This window comes from Vicia villosa, linkage group LG7 (assembly GCF_029867415.1).
Source record: "Vicia villosa cultivar HV-30 ecotype Madison, WI linkage group LG7, Vvil1.0, whole genome shotgun sequence".
Classification (NCBI taxonomy): Eukaryota; Viridiplantae; Streptophyta; class Magnoliopsida; order Fabales; family Fabaceae; genus Vicia; species Vicia villosa.
Window position 1 is genome coordinate 44196617 of NC_081186.1, and position 9875 is coordinate 44206491.

The 9875-nt window shown below is 37.2% G+C and overlaps 1 pseudogene; it reads right to left on the reverse strand.

The window, feature by feature from the left end:
* Nucleotides 1-5671: 5671 nt before the first annotated feature.
* LOC131618958 (ankyrin repeat-containing protein BDA1-like) lies at nucleotides 5672-7482 on the reverse strand (annotated as a pseudogene).
* Nucleotides 7483-9875: the final 2393 nt, after the last annotated feature.

Sequence of the window (9875 nt, forward strand, 5' to 3'; positions counted from 1 at the left end):
TATAATAACCAATCACATAAAAAATATGACTAAAGATAACTTATATATTATAACAATCATATAATATCCAAAACCAGTTTTTTGTGGAGGGTTATTTTGATGTTAAAGTGTCCCCTTTAGGCCCTAACCTATGTCTTCTGGAGGGTTCAGAGGATGGTGATGTTGATGCGTTGGTGGAGGGAGCGGTGGATTGGTGGAAATAGTGGTTTACAAGTATCAAGCGGTGGCAACTGTAGGATGTCGACCTTGAACGAGTTACCTGGGTACGTTGCTACGGTATTCCTTGCCCCGTCTGATCTTACGAATTCTTAGAGGTTATAGCATCTCTGTTTGGAGTGTTGATTTGTAGCGATGATGCAACGGGAAAAAAGAAGAACTTGGACATGGCTAGGTTGCCGGTTCGTATTCCAGTAGCGGTGATGATGAATAAAGATCTCAAGATTCGTATCGATGGAGAGCTTTTTATCATTAAGGTGGTTGAAGAGTTGGTAGGGCCGGTGAAGCCTTTTGTTTTTCAAACACCGGCGGAGGCGGTGGATTCTTCAACAGAGGAAGATATTGAGGAGAGGTTTTCCTCGGTAGGTGGGTTTGATGGGGACAAGCTTTTTGAGGAAGACGTGTCGGAGGGAGAGAAAGATGACTCTGTTTTGGGTATATTTAAAAAGCAACTTTTTGGAGTTTCTGAGAAAAAGACACAGCCTGGTGGTTTTTTTAATCATAATTCTTGTGAAAAGTCAATAGAGGTGGAGTCTGACACGTCTTATGTGATGGAGACAGGTTCTTTTGGTAAGGAGGTGGGGAATAGGAAGTTGGATATGATGGAGGGGTGTAGGCGCGTGGAGACAGATGCGGGAGGGGAGTGTGATGTTAGCAAGAATATAAAGGTCCAAAAGGTGAAAGATTTATCTACTATTTTTGCCAATAGTAGAAAGGTAGACTTTACAAATGTTCCTTGTGTTGATACCGAGGGGCCTAGGGTGAATGGTAGTAATGAATATAAGGTTTGTAATTCTGGTGATTTTGTAGCTTTAAAAGATGCTATTTGTGGTTACAGTAATGTTTTGTTTGATAAGCCAAATCAGAATGTCAACGTTAATTTAGTAGAGGAAGAGGATTCAATGTCTAATAAATTTTCTGGTGGTTCTGTCATGTGTGGTAATGTCAACTCCGATTCTGGTGTTGTGCAATCCAACAAGAGGTTTTGGAAGAACAAAGATCTTGGGTTTAATGCTGAGGAAATTTGGTCGAGAGCTAGACGTTTGGGCATGTCAAGAGGCGGTTCGGTTTCTCAACAAATTGAAGCAATTAGATTGAAGGAAATTCAAGATAAAAGGAACAATGGTTTGAAGGATGCTTCTCTACTTGGTTCTCAATGATTATTGTTTCTTTCAATTTACGTGGGTGTGATGGGAGGGCCAAATGGAAATGTTTGCAAAATACGTTAAAGGTGGCTAATGCCGATGTGTGTTTTGTTCAAGAAACAAAATTGCATAATCTTGATTCGTTTGGGTTGGAGTCTTTATGGATGGGTGAATTGGTGGGGTGGAGTGCTAAGTGGGCCGTGGGGGGGTCGGGTGGGCTTCTTATTTTCTGGAAATTAAGTCTTTTTGATCTTATTTCAAGCTTCGTGGGGGAGGGTTTTGTGGGTGTTCATGTCATTTTTTATCTTGTATGATTGATAAAAAGAGAGTTTTTTGGTCCAATCTTTGTCGTGTGAAGGAATCATTTTCGGATGGTTATTGGTGTGTGGGGGGTGATTTCAACGCTATTCATTGTGTGGAGGAGAGAAAAGGAAGGTCGAATTCCTTTAATCTAAGGGAAGCGGATGAATTTCATTCTTTCTTGACAAGGATGGATTTAGTTGATATTCCTCTCATGGGAAATAAATTTACTTGGTTCAATCTTGATGGGAGTGCTTGTAGTAGGTTGGATCGATTTTTGATTTCGGATTCCCTTCTTGATTTGTGGAAAGTAAAAGGTATTATGGTAGGTGAAGGTCGTTGTCGGATCATTGTCTGAGTTGGTTGGCGGGTAATTTTGTGGATTGGGGGCCAAAACCTTTTAAGATGTTCAAGTGTTGGTTCGATCATGAGGAGTTTCTTCCCTTTGTGGAGAAGGAGTGGAAGGCCATGGACATCCGTGGAAAATAAGGGTTCATTCTTAAGGAGAAGCTCCGTATTCTTAAAGCTAAGTTGAAGTCTTGGAATAGGGAGGTGTTTGGTGTGCTCGATTTAAATGTGGATAAAGCGGTTAGTACTCTTAATGATCTCGATTTGTTTGTGGCTAATGCGGGGAGGGGAGATTTTTGGAGTGACACTTTGTCGTCTAATAGAGTGAAGGCTTCTAAGGATGTGTGGGAGGCGATGTTAAGAAGGGAAAGTATGTTATGTCAAAATTCTAGATGTCGATGGACTCAACAAAGGGATGCTAATTCTAAATACTTTCATTCTTTTATGCGTGGAAGATTTAGGAGGAATAATATTGTGAGTCTTAATTCGGATGGTGGCCTTTTAGAGGATGTCGATGTGATCAAAGATGAGGTGTTTGACCATTTTAAACATCGGTTTTCGGAGCCCTGTATGGGTAGGCCGGTGTTGGATGGAGTTGGTTTTAATGCTTTGTCGATGGAGGAAAGTAAGATTCTTGAGGAGCTGTTTTCCATGGAGGAAATAAAGAACATCATTTGGCTTAGTGATTGTGAGAAAAGTCCGGGTCCGGATGGTTTTCCGTTGGGGTTCTTTAAGAAGACTTGGAGCTTTGTCAATAAGGAGTTGTTTTACTTTGTTCAGGAGTTTTATAGACGGGGTTCTCTTCCTAGAGCGGCTACGGCTTCATTTTTGGCGCTTATTCATAAAGTGGATTATCCTCAAAGAATTGATGAGTTTAGACCGATTTGTTTGGTCAGTTGTTTGTATCGGTAAATTTCAAAGTTGTTGGCAGCTAGATTGAAGGTTGTGATGGGGAAGTTGATCTCTAAGTCTCAATCGGCGTTCATTGAAGGAAGGCAAATGTTTGATGGGGTTCTAGTGCTCAATGAGGTGATGGATTTTGCTAAGAGGAGTAAGAAAAAGTGTTTTGTGCTGAAGGTGGATTTTCAAAAGGCATATGATTATGTGTCTTGGGGGTTTCTTAGATATGTTTTGAAGCGCATGGGTTTTGGTCCTAGGTGGTTATCTTGGATGGAAGGTATGGTCTTTTCTAGTTCTATTTCTATTTTGGTTAATGGTTCGCCTACGAGGGAATTTGAGGCTTCTAGAGGATTACGTCAAGGGGATCCTCTTTCCCCGTTCCTTTTTCTGTTGGTGGCAGAAGGTTTAGCAGGTATGATGCGTAATGCGGTGGTCGAAGGTAGTTTCAAAGGTTTTCAGGTTTCTTCTGATATATCCATTGAGATGCTGCAGTTTGCGGACGATATTGTTCTTATTTGAGATGGTTCTAAGGAAAATTTATGGTGTGTCAAGGCTTTGTTACGTGGGTTTGAGTTGGTATCGGGGTTGTGCATTAATCTGAATAAAAGTAAGCTTTTTGGTGTGCATTTGGAGGAGCAGGTTCTTGAAGCGGCTTCTTTATTCTTGGGGTGTCAAGTGGGGAAGTTTCCTTTTGTGTTCTTGGGCATTCCAGTTGGCGGTAACCATCGAAGGAAGGATTTGTGGTCTTGTTTAATTTCTAAGCTTAAAAAGAGGTTGAGTGGTTGGAATGGCAAGCACCTTTCGTTTGGAGGTAAAGTTACTTTACTTAATTCGGTTCTTAATAGTATCCCTATTTTTATGCTATCTTTCTTTAAAGCTCCGAGGAATGTTTTGGATGAGATTGTAAAAATTCAAATGGACTTTTTATGGGGAAGAAGTGAAGGATGCCGGAAGGTGTGTTGGGTTAGTTGAGAGAAGATTTGTCGTCCGTGTAAAAAGGGGGGGGGGGGTTGGGAGTGAAGAATATTGAGATTTTCAATGTTGCCTTGATGAGTAAATGGGGTTGGCGTTTTTTATCGGATAGGGTGGCGGCTTGGATTAAATTTATGGAGTTTAGGTATGGTGTGGGGATGGAGGCTCTTTGTGGGGTGATGCCAGATAGAATGTTATTGAAATCTTTGTTGTGGTGGAGGGACGTCTGTAATGTTTACGGGTTTGAAGTTAACGATATGCCGTGGTTTTCTAATTGCATTTCAAGGAGACTTGGGGATGGTGAAGGAACTCGCTTTTGGGAATAAGCTTGGTTGGGGCCTACGCCTTTTAAGGTGCTTTTTCCTCATCTCTTTAGTTTTTATTCTATGTCTAATATTAGTTCCTCCGCTATCTCTTTTTCTTCTTCCTCTTCTTCTTGTGTTGCTAATATAGGCGGTTGGGTGGATAATGTTTGGAAGTGGGATATATCTGGGTTTTTGGAGGAGGTTTTGGAGGGGGAGGTTTTGGAGGAGGTTTTGGAGGGGGAGGCGGTTGGGTGAAAAATGTCCCCAATACTCTCTAAGGGGACAATTAATGAATATTGCAAAAAACAATAACATGAACGCTTAAAAAATGTTCTCATAAAGAGTTTAGGGGACATTTATAATTTGTTGTAAAAATATTGTTGGCATCAAGTGTAAAACGTTGCCAGAAATTCCTTTTTGGCAACAATTTATACATGTTGCATAAAAAAGTGTTGCTAGAGACAATAAATGTTGTAGTGGATCTGGGTTTTTGGAGGAGGTTTTGGAGGGGGGGGTAGCTTATGATTGGAGTAATTTGATGAACCTTTTGGAAGGGGTGGCACCAAATTCGGGGGTGAAAGATAAGTGGATTTGGTGGAGGCATGTCGATGGTTTTTAGTTTAAAGATTGTTTTCGATGGATTTATTCGTTAAGGACTTTGGAAGTTGTTTTGAATGATGGGAGCAAAGTAGAGTTAAAAAGATTATGGGAAGCTAGAGTTCCAAGTAAAGTGCAAGTTTTCGGGTGGAGTTTGTTGTTTAATTCTTTACCTACTCGTCGGGCTCTTTGTTTACGTGGTATGGAAAGAATTCTTAGTGATACTTTATGTCCTCTGTGTGGTTTGGAGGAAGAATCGGTGGGTCATCTTTTTATTGTGTGTATCCATACGAGAAATGTTTGGAAGGAGGTGTTTAATTGGTTGGGTTCCGATTTGGAGTTGGATGTGGGGGCGATGGATGATGCTTTGGAGGATGAGATGGGGTTCTGTGTGGTGGAGCATATTGGTGCGATGTTAAGGGGGTTGATCAAACCGTGCTTTTTTGCTTTTTTTTGGCTTTTGGTTTGTTGGTGCATTTGGTTGGGAAGAAATAAAGTGGTTTTTAAGGATTGTATTTGGAATCCCACCGAAATTTTGATTGTCATTAAGAATTTGGGGTGGGATTGATTTTCTATCCTTGCTAAAGGTAGGGGAAATAGCACGAAGGAGGTTTGGCTTATCAATCCTTGTGCTTATGTTGGCGTGTAGGATAGTTTTATTTTCTCTTTTGTCGTTGTTGTTGTTCTTATCCGTTTCCTATTGTATTGGGTTGCCCCCCTTGTGCGTTTAATACAAGTGCTTATCGAAGAAAAAAACAATCAATTACATATTAAATATATCGGGAACACATGGGTTCCATACTTGTACACATACATTTATTCATAAATTGCTAATATTGAACCAAATAATATATTGGAAACTTCAAATAGACAATGAAACTATATTGTCTAAACACGGGTTACAGAGGTTTGACTTTGAGTTGCTATCATGCAGGTTTGACTTTGAGTTGCTCTCATGCATTTGTAACAAGAGATTATTCTCTTTTTTATAATAATACGGTCCCCAAAGAAATAAAACATAAAACCCGCCAATAAAAAAATTGAATACATAGGGATGCTGAGAATAATAGTGTTGGTATGAGTAGGAGATATTGCTGGCATAGCAATTAGATAGCAAAGAGTAAAAAAAGTGACCGGAGCTAACACAAGGGGCCTTAGTACTCCCCCTGGGGTCATAATTACTATTGCTATAATTGATAAAGAAAAGGAAAGCATATTCGCTAATGAAAAACCCATGAAACTAGTTTTTGACAAGATCGATTTCCCAGCATTTCCTCGGGTAGAATAATACATATCTGCAGACTTGATTTTCATATTGTGGTCATCAGTTGCACTTACCTGGAAAACTCCACCTGGAGGACTCAATGCTGATTCATAGGTTATAGTTGCAACAAGAGTTGCAATTATCAACCAAGTGTTACGCTGCTCCTCTGTTATATCACTTCTAATTCTACTTATCCAAGTTATGGCATCAAGAATGCCGACCTTAGTCATTATTGAGAGACGTCTTTTTTTAGCACTTGTTAATATTTTCTTCATCTCTGGAGTACTTGCTAAATCAATTGCTTTTTTCTTCTCGGAGTTCATTCCATCCAAGCTCATCCAAGTGTTTGCCAGATATTCAAGAGACTGTGCTACCAAGTAATTATAAATGAATAATACAACTTGTTAGAGATAGTTCATGTTACAACTACTTCTCCATCCCATATTAATTATCACATATATATTTTTTACAAATATTTTAAAAGTTAGCGACACTTTGTTTTTTAAATGTAACATTCTTTGTTTTAAATTGCACTCTTCATACCCAGTTCCAACTTCCAACCACACTATTGCTAATGTGGTGTCCTCCACCATGAATCAAACTGCAGTTACAGTGTATTTTAAAAACAAGTGGACAATTTTATAAAAAATTGCTCAAACAATTTTAAACCTGCATTGTACTAATTTTTAAAAAACATATTAAAAAATATAGTATGAATAAAAAAAAGTATTATAATTAAAATAATAGAATTTTTATAATAAATATTATAAAATTTTTTATTTAATAATTAAAAAACATACTCAAATAATATATTTTAGTCTCATTATAAAAGGATTTTTTAACCCGTTACATATATGAAGGAGACATGTGAATTTAATCAAGAGAATACCTTTGGTTCACTACTAAGGGCTGAAATGTGCAAAGCAGTGTTGCCGTTGTAGTCTTTCAGGTTCAGTATTTCCCATTTCAGCTTTTTAGCACCTCTTCCACAATTTTCTTAGAGCCACGTAAGAAGAAATTCAAGGGCCTTATATTGTTTCATCCTGGCAGCAATATGCAATGCAGATTCACCTTTCACAGTTACATCTTTAATGGAATCCGGACAAACAGTGAGGAATTTAGCTACAAGTTCAACCTCCCCCATTTTACCTGCTAAATGAAGTGGAGTCAAGCCTTCTCTTCCTTTAACTCTAACAAGATCTTTATTGATGCCAACCAAGTAAGACACCATCAGTATTTGGCGGTTATCCATAGGAAGAGGAGTGGGGCTTTCCCTATATTGGCGGAGCATAGCATAATGGATGGGACTAAATCCTTGATTATTTAGCTTCGTAGCAAATGAAGGTTTCAAATTCATAATTTCAATGGCATACTCGAGTTGACCCATCACGGCAGCGATATGCAAAGGTGTTTGTACAAATTGGCGTGTAGGATTACGTCACTTGGTCAAGGTTTTCCGTGGTCATGTTTGATACTATAAGTTTTGAGTGAAGTGTGAAAGATATGGGGTTCTATGCAAATATGGTTAATAAATTTAACATGTGTGGTATTTAATAGATTTGATTTCAATATTCTTTACTTGGTTCACATGCCATGTTGTCTGCAAAAATGAATAACCAATACTTCTGCCCTAGCTAAAGTATATTTTTATATGTGTTGGTAACCCATATGTAAAAGAAAAGTATTATTAAAATAAAGAGATTCTAAAATACTACGGGTTTCTTTCCTTTATTAGTGATTTAGGTAACCCATATATAAAAGAAAAGTATTATTAAAATAAACAGATTCTAAAATACTATGGGTTTCTTTTCTTTATTAGTGATTTAGGTAACCCATATATAAAAGAAAAATATTATTAAAATAAACAGATTCTAAAATACTACGGGTTTCTTTCCTTTATTAGTGATTTGATATATTAAAGAAGAAATGGGCGTTGCAGCTCAACTTACCTTCTTTTCTTTAAACGTGAGGGAGAGAGAGGTTTTTGAGAAATTAATTTAAAGTAGCTTGAAGTGAAAACTGTGAATAAGTTGCACTTGACGTCGTTGGACGTGAAAAATAACTATTAACATGCACGATAAAGAAACGTCCAAAATAGCTATAAATTGTTTGCTATCTGTACACAGAAAATCAAACAAATTACAGCTACATCGTATAGTATATAACACGTGCATGGCTTGATGTGTGTGTCATGAAAAGTAAAAATAATTATTAAACATTTTAATAAAACAGAATCGTATAGAAATACGGTGTAAGTGTCATTTATAGTGTAAACATATCATTTCTGATAAATTGTATACTTAGTTGATCTTTGAAAAAGTGACTTATATTGATAGGATGCTAAATTTAGAATCCTAAAAAAATTACTAAAAGTTGTAAATCCTACACTAGAGGAGATAAACTAATTAAAAAGATAAACTTCATTGATTTCTTTTTATACTCCAAATGTGTCAAAGACACTACATTATATAGTACTATTAAGGAATGATAAACCTAAAAGCCCAACAACTATTAAAAGTCCAAATATAACTATATTCCAATAATAATACTAATAACTAATATTATAAACTAGAACTATATTATACCGCTCTATCATTGCTGTCGGATTTACTTAAACCTTGTCCTCAAGGTACAGAAAAAAAATTTAGAGATTATTTTAATATAAGTGGGACAACTTCATAATAGCGGTAGCAGGAAACTCAATACTCAAACAACATGGGGACAACTTCATGATAGTATCTTAACTTGCAGTTTTACTCTGAGTTCCTATTCTTTAACTGCATATAAACTTACTCCATTTGGTTATGAATGGGGCACATTACTAAGGAACTAGAAGTAACCCACACTGTTACCTTCCAACTCATTAGGAGAAAGTAACCGTGTGGGTTACTTCTACTAAGGAATTAGAAGTAACCCACACGGTTACCCTCCAATTATGAGTGAGGCTATATTTGAGCTTAATATTGTTGGTTGCTTCCATCTCAACCAAAGAGATGATGCAAAAGTCCAAAAAATACCAACATTTTCTTTAGATTGGTCAATTGAAGACAACATTGCACCAATTATTTCAACGCACTGAACATGAAGTCTTTTATGAAAATAACCCCTTGGATCCCATTGTTTGTAGTGCATACCTCCTTCTAATATCACCTTCTGAGTAGGAAACCCAGGATATGTAATACGGCTGCGTGATATCAATTTAAAAGTAACAATGAAAAATTCTCCAAGTTCCTTGGCTGCACCATGATAAAAGTCATATAAATAGTGTAAAATATGGACACAATTTTGTTTAGGTGCCAACAATTGTAGCTTCTTCCACATAATTGCATCACTAGCAGTAGAGGTGAACATCACAACACATGAAATATCACTATCTATCTCGTGGCCTTTTGGGTGGAGAATCCATAAATAAAAGTAAAAAGTACACACTTTTTCAATAGTTGATAACCAAGAAACACAATAAGTATAAATCTTGTAAGCAACATAAGTTTCCTGGGATATATAAAAGTGCTCCCTGTCCTCGCAAAATAAACAAAAATTCCAAGAAGCATCACCAACATCACTCACAATAAACAACTTACCAAGAATAGCTAGGAAAAGATAAGGTGCCAACAAAATTTCCTTTGATTATGGATCCATGTATTTGTGCTTAATGTGATAACATCCTCTCTAGGAGGATAGAGGAAATTGACAGCCATCTTTAGCATTGTATCAAACACCTTACTTGCACTATTCGAGCAATTCTTTTGACAAGATATGTTGAAGATATCAGTCCCATGAACATAAAATATTTGAGTAAACAAAGCCCAACTAGAATTGCCAGCTTCT